This window comes from Lactuca virosa, chromosome 7 (assembly GCF_052849685.1).
Source record: "Lactuca virosa cultivar CGN04683 chromosome 7, Lactuca_virosa_CGN04683_v6, whole genome shotgun sequence".
NCBI classification, from domain to species: Eukaryota; Viridiplantae; Streptophyta; class Magnoliopsida; order Asterales; family Asteraceae; genus Lactuca; species Lactuca virosa.
The window spans coordinates 239,601,087-239,614,456 of record NC_136432.1 but is presented as its reverse complement, the minus strand read 5'-3'; the positions used below and the strand labels follow the sequence as shown (position 1 = coordinate 239,614,456).

The 13,370-nt window shown below is 35.5% G+C and overlaps 1 pseudogene across 1 annotated transcript; it reads right to left on the bottom strand.

Annotated features, from left to right (window-relative positions):
* Nucleotides 1–576: 576 nt before the first annotated feature.
* LOC145124957 (uncharacterized) lies at nucleotides 577–4,166 on the bottom strand (annotated as a pseudogene). The gene is made up of 10 exons (XR_013715747.1): nucleotides 3,719–4,166; nucleotides 3,083–3,642; nucleotides 2,904–2,978; nucleotides 2,791–2,816; nucleotides 2,517–2,592; nucleotides 2,325–2,400; nucleotides 2,116–2,142; nucleotides 1,915–2,035; nucleotides 1,703–1,775; nucleotides 577–777 (listed from the first exon to the last, which is right to left on the bottom strand). The product of XR_013715747.1 is annotated as an uncharacterized LOC145124957 (transcript).
* Nucleotides 4,167–13,370: the final 9,204 nt, after the last annotated feature.

Here is a 13,370-nt window from a genome sequence, read left to right as displayed (position 1 = left end):
AAAAAGTTCAAGTCATCTTTTGGATTATTGTAATCGGGTTTGGGTTTTCGATAATGAAAATTCCAATAGGCAACTTTAATGTTTTAATATCATTAATGGGATACCTGATAAGTGTGGGTATACCCACATACTCAATGAGTATTTTGCTAATCGGGTACCCCACTACAAAAAATATGTCATTTAGTGGCATACAAAAAGCGCCACTAAAAACCAAAAAAATATCACTAAAGGCTTCTTGGAGAATCAGTGTCACAAATACTAAATGCCGCTAGAAACGCTCCCACTAAAATCTTTTAGTGACACTTTTAGCTTTTGTCGCTACAGTTTTTTAGGCTTTTAGTGACACTTTTTCATTTGTCACTATAAAATAAAAGTTTTTTGTGGCACATATTTTGTGCCATTGAATGCTTCTTTTAGTGGCACTTTTTTATTAGCCACAATACAAAAAAAAAATAAAAAAAAATTGTCGCACATTTTACACTGGTAAATACTCATGAGATTTTATAATTTAAGCTACTAACATCTACATAATTTTTATCTAAAATCTAAAATAAAATAAATAATTAGATTTTAGCATGTAGAAAATAATAAGAATTCTATTGTTTTTCATCAATATTTTTAAACTTTTTGAATTATAATTAATCAAATACGTCTAAACGTTTAACCAAATACAGACTAAACATAAAGTAATATGAACAAAAGTAAAAGAAAAAAAAAATAAAGGAAAAACTCGAAACTTAATTGTAGATGAACTTCTTCCCGAATACTAACAATATCCTGTCCAAAAACAAACAAAGAAAATTCAAAATACAGTTAAATAAGACAATTTAGAAAATAATTAATATAGAATTAAGCACACATCTACTATGTCTATAATAACAAACAAAAGAAGAAAGCACATAAAACTGATTACCATCGTTATGATGCCTTTCAAAAGATGGTATTTGGTCGACTAATGAAATAAATTAAAAAAAACATAGGTCACCACTACTACTAGTTTAAAAAATTACCAAAATGTCGACTTTACTATATATACTCATATAATATGCCATTAGTCTCCAACTCTCCCATACCTTCTTCTACTCTTGTATGAATGAGCCAATAGAATGCATTTAAGAAAATACATTAGGTACACCAAGAATATTATTCATAAGTGCAAAAGTGGATATAGCGAATAAAATGGTCATTCTTGATGAAAAAGTTGCTCCGATTAGAATTATAATGGACTAATTTGCATGTATATGTTTTGCTCACCACATTGTATTCTTGTTAGTTATGTAGTTTTTAAATATTATAAGAACACTTAATTACACGCTTTGTCCCTTAATTTAGTTTGTTTTTCGGTTTTGGTCCCAAATTTTAGTAATTGATTGAAGTTTTTGTAACGCTTTTGGTCTCTCCTCCAAGGAAAATGACTATATTACCCTTTATTTTATTTTTTTTATAAATACATGTTATTTGTTTTAAATTTATATCAATGTTATATTGTACATTTAACAGGAAAGCGATATGAAAGGGCAAAGAGGAGATGATGATATTGTTATTTACTTAGAGCAGGAACCAAAACCGTTATGAAAACCCCAATAAAGGACCAAACTTGTTAAAAGGAAACTTTAGGGACCAAAAATGAAAATAAACTAAACTAAAAGACCAAAATTGTAATTTGCATAAAAAAAATAGTAATTTAGTGAAAACTACATACCTATAACTTCTAAGAACATGTTCACTAAGAAAGTTTCATAGTAGCATGCCATCAGTCATATAGAATAGCCAACCTAAAAGCATAAACCAAAAATGGCTTCAGAACACAACAGATCACTTAGGAAGATGTATTTTGTTGATAAAATCCCAAAAAAGAGTTTCAAATTATGCATTTGAAATATTGACAACATAATGTTAAAATAAAGCACATACCTGATGCCTAAGTTTGACATTCACCATCTCAATCACCATACACCCGAAGCTCCAAATGTCTATGGTAAATCATAATTGTATCTTCCATATTCGCATCTTTTCTCAAGACAGCTTGCAAAACCTACACAAAAGAGATGAAGATGACTCATCATCTTCATAATTATAAATAGGATTGGTAAATTTATAATTTCAAAAAAATACCTCTGGATCCATGCAATGTGGACTACCCTTTAAGGAAAGATCATTTGAATGTGGAGAAGTTTGTAAAGCCACAAATAGGATAACTATTAGAACACAAGAAAGAAAGTAGAACACTTTTTCCTTCCCTTTTTGAATTTTGATGAATATAATATTGATTTTTTGTTAAATCTAACGAACTTTAATAAATATTTTTACTATTTTCAACTCACATATTTTGCCAATTCAAAGTTTGCAAGCTTCACCATCCTGTATGCATCAACAAGCAAATTTGCTCCTTTAATATCCCTATATAATAGACATATATCATACTTGTATATTAATATAACTACCATTAATCCATTATAGTTCCAATTATCAAGAAATATATGTTACTTATGTGAAGAGTAAAGAGTAATAATCACATGTTAAATATTTTCTTGCTGTGCAAATAAACCAATCCTGAGAGAATATGACGTGTGAAATTTCTAACTACATATTCTGTAAAGAGTATAGAATTATGTCAATAAATATGTTTTTAAATATTGGATGGAGCCTAAATTAATGAAATTTAAAGAAACTTGTGATTTCAGAATCCAAATCCTATACAATGTTTTGATGTTCTAAAGTTCATAAAACTCTTATTTCCTGAGGTGAATAAAAGTAATAATTTTAAATAAGCTTTTCATACTACCTTACCTTCAATCATATTCAGTTTCACCCGCCTTCATGTGTAAATCAAAGCAAAGAAATAAATTATAATCTTGATTATGAAAAAATAATGATAAAAGCTTGAGGTTAAGAAGAAGTACAGTTCTAATTGGCGTATACATCCATATGATTTTGTGTCATCTGGGATAATGTCAACTTCTTTCGTTGCGCATAAACTTCCGGTCTCACATCAAGAATAAATTTAAATTTATAAAGCACAAAGCAGAAGATAAGAAAAAGGTATTTTGAGTTATGTTTGTGGTTATTGTAGATGACATACCGATTGATTGCTTCATATACACTACCATAAGTACCACATCTGAGGAGTTTCCCTTTCTGTCATTTTCCTTTTATCGATTTCCCATCTTATTTATCCAAACTTTGACGACTAGACACTTGTCTCGGAGGTGCAGGTGGCCAGGGAAGTGGATGAGCATCAGTGTTGTTGCTTTCTGTCCTTGCCATGGAAGTTTCCGGTGAAGATTTTTGTTAAGTAGATGGACTGATAGAGAGGGGATTTTACTATTCCAATAGACTCTGTAATGGCGTACTGTGCAGTTGAGATTGCCTTGTTGATGGTGGTGAAACTAAAGTTACCGAGGAAATACAAACGCAGAATCAAATATATCGACGGGGCAAAACCTTTTGGGGCTGAGTGTATGGCATGTGGAGGCGGCGGTAGGTGCAATCCTAGCCGGAATATCTAACCTGGCGTCACCATCATCTATTTAGTCGTTTATGCCTTCAGGATAACATTTACACCGATGATAAGTACAAGTTTTAGATGATATTGAGATTCCGAGACCGTTGGAATTCATCGGAATCCTATCAGATCTGCAACTACAGTTTCTAGATTCAATTTCACAATACGCAGAATCATTTCCTCCTTTATGATTCAAAATTTTCAGAAACTTACCGTCCATCTCCTCTGCTATAAGCTTAGGCCGAAAATCGGAATTCATCGTTAAGAAGTGGCAATGGTTGGGGTACGACAGACAAATACCGGTGTTGTTGCAACCTGTGTAGCGATTTTGACTTGGAATTGGGGAAAACGGCAACGATTTTGACCTATTACTAGCATCATCTTCCCCCGACGCACAGAAGTCCTCCATCGTCACGTGGCGGAGTTTACTCCGCCAGGTGAGCCTCTTATTCGACTGCCGAGAAAAAAGCCCTCCATTCATTAACCACTCACACGGCGACGAAGAAGATTAACACAGAGACGTCAGTAAAAATGCAAGTTCAACGATGTGATAACATTATTTTAACATATAATTCTGGGAGCATTTAACCTTTTTACCCTAACTTACTAGTTAAATGAAAGGAAGGAATACCAAAAACGAAAATCTAAATGACAAATTACCAGTGGAATAACAATTAGGCAAACAAAAATTAATAGCTTGAAGTGGTTTAGCTTTAGTGGCATTAAAAATTATCATGCCACTAATAAATATGACTTTTAGTGAGATAAAATATTAAGTCCCATTATATCCATTAATTTTTATAATGACATTTAGAGTGTGCCACTAAAAACAAAATATAATGGCAAAAAAAAGATATGCCACTAAAGTATTGTGCCACTAAGGTGCTGTTTGTTTTTTTTGAGACAAAATGTTTGCAGTCTGCGGACCACATCTGTAGACTTCTGCAGCAGAAGAGATGGACCAAATATCTGCGGTCTGAAAAAAGAAGACTGTTTGTTTTTTTAACATCTGCAAGCTATTAAAATAAACTAAAATCTAAATAAACTGATTTTTTTAAACTACAAAATGATTTTTTAATATATTTATGACTTTGTTATAAATAATAAACAAATCTAAATCAATTTTTAGTATTATTGTATAAAAAGTGAAAATAAAAATGGTACAAATTAACGTACATATTTGAAAAAAACCAACAATTTTGGTTGTAAAGTTATGTCTAAACATTGTAATTAGCAATCAAAGAATTTGATATATAAATGAATGGAAATAAATTTCGATTTTTTCAATTAAATCAATTAAAAACGTGTCATAAATATTTTTTCTAAGAAATTGACGATGCTTTATTAAATAATGTTTTATAAAATTTGGCACAAAAAATATAAGAATATATTATTATTTTTTGTCATATTTATATAAACAACTTCAACGACCATTATTGTAATAAACTTTTATTTATAAATTTGTCAAAAATATCATGTTTCTATCGTTGGACTTTTTTTTTTAGGTATTGTAACTTTTTTTTTCAAATTGTTTATCACTAATAAAGTTGGAATAAATATAAATTCAAAAAAAACTAAAATAAATAAATAAAGTATATGTGTTTTTTTAAGCTAGAAGATGCCTGAAGATGTTAGAAGACTCTGGTCCACATCTGCGCCAAGAAGAGAGCGCGCATACATTTTTAGGTCTGTAGTCTTCAAAAAGACAAATAGTCTACGAAGGCTAATGTTTGCGCGTGGTCTGCGCCGCGCAGACAGAAGAGGCCAGGAAGATCGGCGGATAAAAAACAAACACCACCTAAATGTCATGTAGTTTGTACCCTCGGTACAAGATCGAGTTTGGGATACAGTTTTATAATCAGTTATGAAACTATGATCACTAATACCCATATCATATTCGTCCCATTGTTATCCTTAATTTTATGATACTTATACTTTTGTTATATATATATATATATATATATATATATATATATATATATATATATATATATATATATATATATATATATCAGAACATTTGAAATACGAAAATTATTGATATTGCTTTATTATGACAAAATTGTAAAAATGGTCCATGTGGTTGTCAAAATTATATAGTTTTGGTCCTGCCTCCCAACTGTCATGTCTGACTGATCCTGCCTCCCAACTGTCTTGCCTGGCTAATCCTTACTTGATAGATCTTGATGTTGACATTGGGATTAGTGAGGAATCTAGACTATAATTATTATAGTCACCAAAATTACGAAACTAGACTAAGACTTAATACTAAATGCGTCTAGGTCTTTTCAAAGTACAAAGCGAAGCGCTGCCGAAATCGCCAGTCATCCATTTTTTCAAGTGAGTGTGTGGTTACCTTCATCTTACACATAGATATGAAGTATCTAGATAATTACATGATTTATGTGCTTATTATCTGTGCCAAAAATGTTATGTGTTAGATAAAATAATATGAGATGACATTTAAATTGATTTAATCATACAAGTATTATACACTTATAAACATGTATTGGGTAGTGAAAAGGATGGTAGATAGGAGATGATGGATAGGTAATGATAAATAGGTGATTATAATGTCCCATTTTCACAATTAAAATTTTCATTTTTATTAAGGTAAAACTCCACATTATAAAACCCGTGTTAGGAAAAACCATTTGTTCCAAATTACATTTGTTAAAGTCAATGTAATAGGACAACACAGAATCTTCATTATTGCTGATGAATGTGTATAGTCACACCGTCACCTTTCCATGATAATCGATGATACTTGAAAACAATAACAGCTAAGTAAGCAAAAAGCTTAGTGGGTTTCCCTAAAATACCACACACAACATAGTATAAACAAGCATGCATATTGGGTCCTCAGTCATCGGACTGGAATACCCCCGACCCAATTAGTCATCAGACTGGAATGCCCTGGGTTTGTTGGCCTAATGCGTCAACCCAACCGCTCTCCCCAAGCCTATGTGCCTACGGCTTACAGCCGGGTAGCACCTGGTATCTTGGCCTACAGAAAAAAGCAGGACCGCCTCAACCTCATCCACCACCATATGTCGACATATAAACAATCAATGATCAAGTAGGCACATAATACATGAAATTATCAATCATACAACTCACTACTGCCTACTAAATCTCTCCCATCACACTGCTCTGCTACTAGGTAACCTCCATGGAAGGCATAACCATAAGTAACCAGAGGTGAGATAGCCACCTGAACAAATGGTCCTACTTTAAAGCCACAACCAAATAAGGAACAGGCAGGAAAGCCTAGACCAAAAGTTCTTAGGCTATCCTATGTGACTACATACAGTCCCTAGGGCACTCCACTAGATGATAATCAGCCTACTGTTACTCTAACCAACATACCACTACTGATGCATCCTATCACTCCAGGATATACATGAATCTAGCAGATCACTATAGCATAACAGCATCCTATACACAAGGACACATAACTAACTCTACAAGGAATGCATAACTATATGTAACCATAGGTGAGATAGACACCCGGACAAATGATCATACTATAGAGCCACAACCAAACAAGGAACATGTAGGAAAGCCTAGATCAAGAGTCCTCGGTCTATCCTACATGACTACATATAGTCCCTAGGGCATCCTTCTAATAAATGATAACCAAAACTAATGGGTCGGCATTGGTGCCTTCGACCCACAGGTACAGTGAGGAAAACTCACATGAAATGAAGAACCTCAAAACACTGAGACGCGCTTCCCATTCTGCACTGCTCGCTCCCATGAATCCACTAATCACCAAACAAGGTAAAATATTAATCAACAGTCCAAAACCCTCAAGTTTGACCCAAAGTCAAACGTGATCAAAAGTCAACGGTCAACGGAAGTCAAAGAAAGTTAAAGTCCAAGGCAGGCTGAGTACGCCCAGCGTACTCCATCCTTACGCTCATTGTACAGAACTCAGACTCAGTATGGTTGCGTACTCCTTAGGTACGCCCGACGTACTTACATCTAAAACAAGTCCTTTATTTAGTGCTTATTCCCTTAAGACCTTTCACCGAACACTCAAATCTAATCCTAAATGACATCCTAAATCATAAAGTTTCCAACTTTATGGCTTTGCATGGCTACAAAGGGTCCAAATCCAAAATCCTAACTTATCATAAGATTCTAAGCTTAATAACTCATGCATGAATGGAAGGAAAATATCAAAAATGCATTTTTATGACTTAACACCCTAAAATGCACCTTACAAGATCTGGAACAACTCACACTCAAATGGACCAATTTATGGGACAAAAGGACATAACTTTAACATCTAAGCTAGATATATAAATGGAGGCATAAAGTTACAAACTTTATACCTTTTGGAGATGAATGAGGGAGGAGAACTTCTGGATCCAAAGTTGGTTCAAGCTTCCAAGCACCACCACCACCTTATTCTTCCTTCAAAGGCACCCAAAAATACACTTTTTAGCTCACAAGGCACAAACTAAGATTAAGGTTTCAAGGGATGATGTTGGAGAGATGGAGGCTGAGAATGGAAGAGGTTTAGAGGAGTTAAGGTGTTTAAATAGGGCTCAAAACCCCGAATTTAGGGTTTGGGTTCTAGTCGCGTACGTCAAGCGTACCAAATGGTACGCTCATCGTACTCCTTTAAAGGCGTGACTCTGGCAGCCAGTAAGCCCAACGTACTGTTGGATATAGTGTCTAAGTCCATAACCCGACCCGGTATGGTCCATTTGGGTTGCACTTCACCCGAACAATTTATGGATAATCGTTTGAGAATAGTATAAGTTATGATTTATTAATATATTATAAGTCCTAATATATTAATATAAAATCATATTATTTAATTAGTGTTAATCTATAATTAATTTAGAATTAATTTAGAGATCAAAAGTATGACTAATTAAATATGGGCTCTTGTATTTATATAGTGTGGGCTAATGCTTATTTGGAATGGGCTAGGCTTGCATGGAAAGTCCATGGATACTCCATGGAGCTTTAACCCATGGATCTCATGGAAATGAAAAGACATGGGTATTAGGGTTTACATGGATGTAACCCTAATCCACCACACTATATAAAGGAGGCTTTGGTTTTTGAAATTGCACTAGTTGATGTGTGTAAACTAAGAGGACCGATTTCAAGAAGTTTGTGACTATTCTCTCAAGTTTCCAAGTTTGTGGTGATTTGTGACTTCCATTTGAGGCATCCACATTATTGGTGCTAGGCTCTCAAACTCCAAGCAATCAACTACTACTACAAGGTAAGTAATTCTACTAGTTTTATTTGATTCAAGTACCCCATGTCATGCTAGTTAGGATAAGAACCTTGGAAAAATAATTATTTGCATGTATCTTAGTCAAACATAGATCCAAGGTTTCTAGGGTTGCATGTACACCATAGGAGTGTTAGAATGCTGAAAAACCCATCAGTGATATCAGAGTCTGGTTTGTTTATCTGATACTTGATGCAAAAAAAAAAAAAACTTGAAAAACGAAGTTTTGTTCAAAAGCTCGTATCAAAATTTCAAGTTTTGTATATGTACTTACGATTCTTGAAATTTTTTATATGAACATTCATAAACATATGAGTTTAGAAGATCATAGAAATTATGTGCTAATAATTGATTAGATTAATTCTTGATATTTATGTGTTTTAATGGAGTCCATAACTAGTTCTTAAGTTATGGATAACCAAAAGTCACATTTATAAATAACCATTAAAAGAACACATAGGTTACAAAAAATGAAGAGTCTTCATTTTTAATAACCATTAACTCATAAGTTATGAGAAATGAAAAGTTTTGAAAGTTTACAAAACTTGCCCTCAAGTTTTGGAACATGTAAAGTCATATTAAAAACTTTAGTTCCAACCCCTAGAATTTTAAAAGTTAAAATTCAACCCTTATACTTTATAATATTATAAGTTTAATAATATTTATATATGTATAAGATCAAGTCGTCTTACCGCTAGTACGCCTCATTCACGAAGCCGGTCTATATGGGGGTATAAGGTTGTTGCCTATAAAATGGCAACTTAATGGGTGTCCACTCTCACCCACCGCTTCCTTGATCGGTGGAGGGTCGTTAGCCGAACGGGTAGGACAAGGACTTATAAATTCTCATTAAAAGTATAATGATAATACTAAAGTAACTAAACTTTATTGAATTCCCAATCTTAGTTATTTTAGGAAAATGTGAATAAGGTGCTAATCCATGAAATTACACTTTACACTTTGTTTAAGTCGTTAGTGGAGCGTGTGTGGTTAACCGGCACACTAACTTGAACTTAACAAGGTAGGTAAAGGGTGACTTAATGTTTATCATAGTATCGATGGAGCGTGTGTGGTTAACCGGCACATCGATTGAGGGGTAATACATTAAGGGTACCAAGTAATTTGCATGGTTACTTCACACCTTGTTTTGTGATCCTCGGCATCCCAGTCACAAAACTTGAAGGGCACACTCGAGATTGAAACATGCCATTGAAGAAAGTTCAATGAATCTCAAAGAATCTAGGAGTTTCTAAACCAATTAAAACCTAATTAAATATTTCGTTTTTCATGGTGGAAATTGGTGAATCGTCATTCACATACCTTCAAATATCTTATAGCTTAGATTACGGCATCCCTCTTCTAAGTTATAAAATATTGTGTTGGGTCCTAGCCTTAATATTACATTTGGGTGTTTTGTTAAGGACTATCTCTATATCTAATCTAATCTATTCCCTCTTCTTTTCAGATGTCTTCCAATAACAATGCTTCTGGCTCAAACCCTACTAGCTCCTTCTCTCTCATGAATATTTGTGGGAGAGTCATCTTTGATGGGTCCAACTTTATAGATTGGATCAGAAACATCAGGATGGTCACTCAGTATGAGAACAAAGAATATGTTCTCGACAAGGAGCTGAAGGTACCCGAGCCAACTGCTACTCCTGAAGAGCTTGCTGAATATGAGGTACATGAAAGAGATGCTACAAAAGTGGCATGCATCATGATGGCCACCATGACAGCCGAGCTCCAAAAGTCCTATGAGGACTATTATCCTTTTGAGATGCACCAGGACTTGATGGACCGCTATCATCAAAGTGCTCGTCAAGAGCGATATGAAATAATCTCCTCCATGATAACAACCCGAATGAAGGATGGTGAACCCATCACGGGCCACATGCAGAAAATGCAAAGGTATGTGGACCGTTTACTGAAGCTGAATGTGAACGTCCCTGAGGAGTTAGCAATAGACATCATTTTGCACTCCTTGCCATCGTGTTATGATCAATTCCGCATGACATATCACATGAACAAGGAAGAAGTCACCCTCAGCAAACTTCAAGGACTCTTGAAGACCGCCGAAAGTGGTCTAAAGGGTAAGTCGGTTGTTACTACTCCTACTCCTACTCCAACTGCGGCCAATGTCTTGGCAATCGGGCATGGCAAAGGGAAGAAGAGAAAGAACCCTTCCAAGGGTACCAAGGGTAAGACCCTTGAAGGCTCCTCTTCAAGCAAAACCAAGAAAGGTTTCGTCACTCCTTCTGCTAACCCTAATGAGGCTGAATGCTTCTATTGCCATGAAAAGTCGCACTGGAAGCGAAACTGCCCAAAGTACTAGCAAGATTTGAAGGATGGGAAAGTAAAACCCAACCATGTAGGTATATACACTATATTGTCTAATAACTCACCTCATTCTAAGTCTTGGGTCCTTGATACAGGTTGTGGTATTCACATATGTTGTGATTTGCAGGGACTAAAAAGAAGTGAGAATGTGGAGCAGGGAAAGATAAACTTGATCATGAGAAACAGGAAAGCTTCACCTGTCACTAAGATAGGAGTTTATTCCTTAGTGCTAAATAGTGGGTTTACATTAGATTTGAATAAATGTTATTATTCGCCAGAAATGGCAAGAAATGTTATTTCCTTTCATGCATTGTATAAACAAGGTTTTACCTTTTATTTTGATAATAATAATGGTAGTATTGATGCTTTCTTTAATAATGTTCTTTATTTTAAAGCATTACCTTGTGATGGCGTGTATGAAACTGTATCTGTTGTAGATAATCTAGGAAATAATGTATTGTGTATTAACTCTTCCACTAGCTTAGATAAAGCATCCTTATGGCATTGTCGTCTTGGACACGTAAGCAAGAAACGCATAGGCCAACTCCAAAAGGATGGAGTCTTGGAGTCATTTGACCTAAAGTCAGATGATAGTTGTGAATCTTGTTTGCTTGGTAAAATGACAAAGTCACCTTTTACTGGCACTTGTGCTAGGGGTGAAGGTTTGTTGGACCTCATACACACGGATGTGTGTGGACCCTTCAGAACCGCCACAAGAGATGATAATCGGTTCTATGTGACTTTTACTGATGATTTTAGCAGATATGGATATGTCTACCTAATCAAGCATAAGTCAGAAACCTTTGAGAAATTCAAAGAATTTAAGCAAGAAGTGGAGAATCAGTTGGGCAGGAACATTAAGATGCTTCGATCCGATCGTGGTGGTGAGTATCTTAGTACTGAGTTCCTTGACTATCTTAAGGAATGTGGGATTGTCTCACAATTGACACCTCCTAGGACACCGCAGTTGAATGGTGTAGCTGAGAGGCCCAGTCGGACCTTGTTGGACATGGTTCGTTCCATGATGAGTCGAGCTTCGCTACCAATCTCATTTTGGGGGTATGCCTTAGAGACTGCCGTCCATATCCTTAATCTAGTCCCTACAAAGAAGGTTGTCAAAACACCTCACGAGGTGTGGACTGGAAAAGTTCCCAATCTAGACCACATCAAGATTTGGGGTTGCGAGGCTTTCGTGAGACGCGAGACTCACGATAAGCTCGAACCCCGAAGCGAAAGGTGTATTTTCATCGGCTACCCACATAAATCCTTTGGTTACATCTTCTACAGACCCAGTGATAATGTCGTAGTTGTAGCAAGAAGAGGATTCTTTCGAAAGAGAGAATTCATGAGCCAAGGAGACAGTGGGAGGAAAATTGACCTTGAGGAAATTCAAGAGTCAAGTGGTGAAGGAACCTCAAACCCTAGCCCTCAACCTGAGGAGGAAACTCCTGTTGAGCCGACTGAAGAATCTATACCTCTGAGGCGTTCCACCAGAGTTAGGAATGCACCTGAGCATTATTATGGTTTTCATATTACTGCAGAAGGTGAGACACTTATCAGTGATAACACACTGGTAAATCTGGATGAGCCTAACAGCTACACGGAAGCCATGGCAGGCCCTGAGGCTGCTAAATGGAAAGAGGCTATGGATAGCGAGATACAGTCCATGTATGACAATCAAGTTTGGAACTTGGTTGACAATGTACCTGATCGTAAGATAGTTGGGTGCAAATGGATCTTCAAGAAGAAGACCGACATGGATGGTAATGTACACACTTATAAGGCACGACTAGTTGCAAAGGGTTATTCTCAAACTCCGGGAGTTGATTATGATGAGACCTTTTCACCAGTGGCCAAGATTAAGTCTATTAGGGTTCTGTTAGCCATTGCTGCATTTCATGATTATGAAATATGGCAAATGGATGTCAAAACTGCTTTCCTTAATGGAAAGTTGGCTGAAGATGTTTACATGGTTCAGCCAGAGGGTTTTGTCAGTACAGAGTACCCCAGTAGAGTGTGTAAGCTCGAGAAATCCATTTATGGATTAAAACAAGCACCTCGCAGATGGAATCTTTGATTTGATGAGAAAGTCAAAGAATTTGGCTTTTCAAGGAGTGAAGATGAATCTTGTGTCTATGTCAAGGCTAGTGGGAGTATAGTCAGCTTTTTGGTACTGTATGTGGATGACATACTACTCATAGGAAATGACATCCCAACCCTGCAGGAAGTAAAGTCCTGGCTTGGGAAGTGTTTCGCTATGAAGGACCT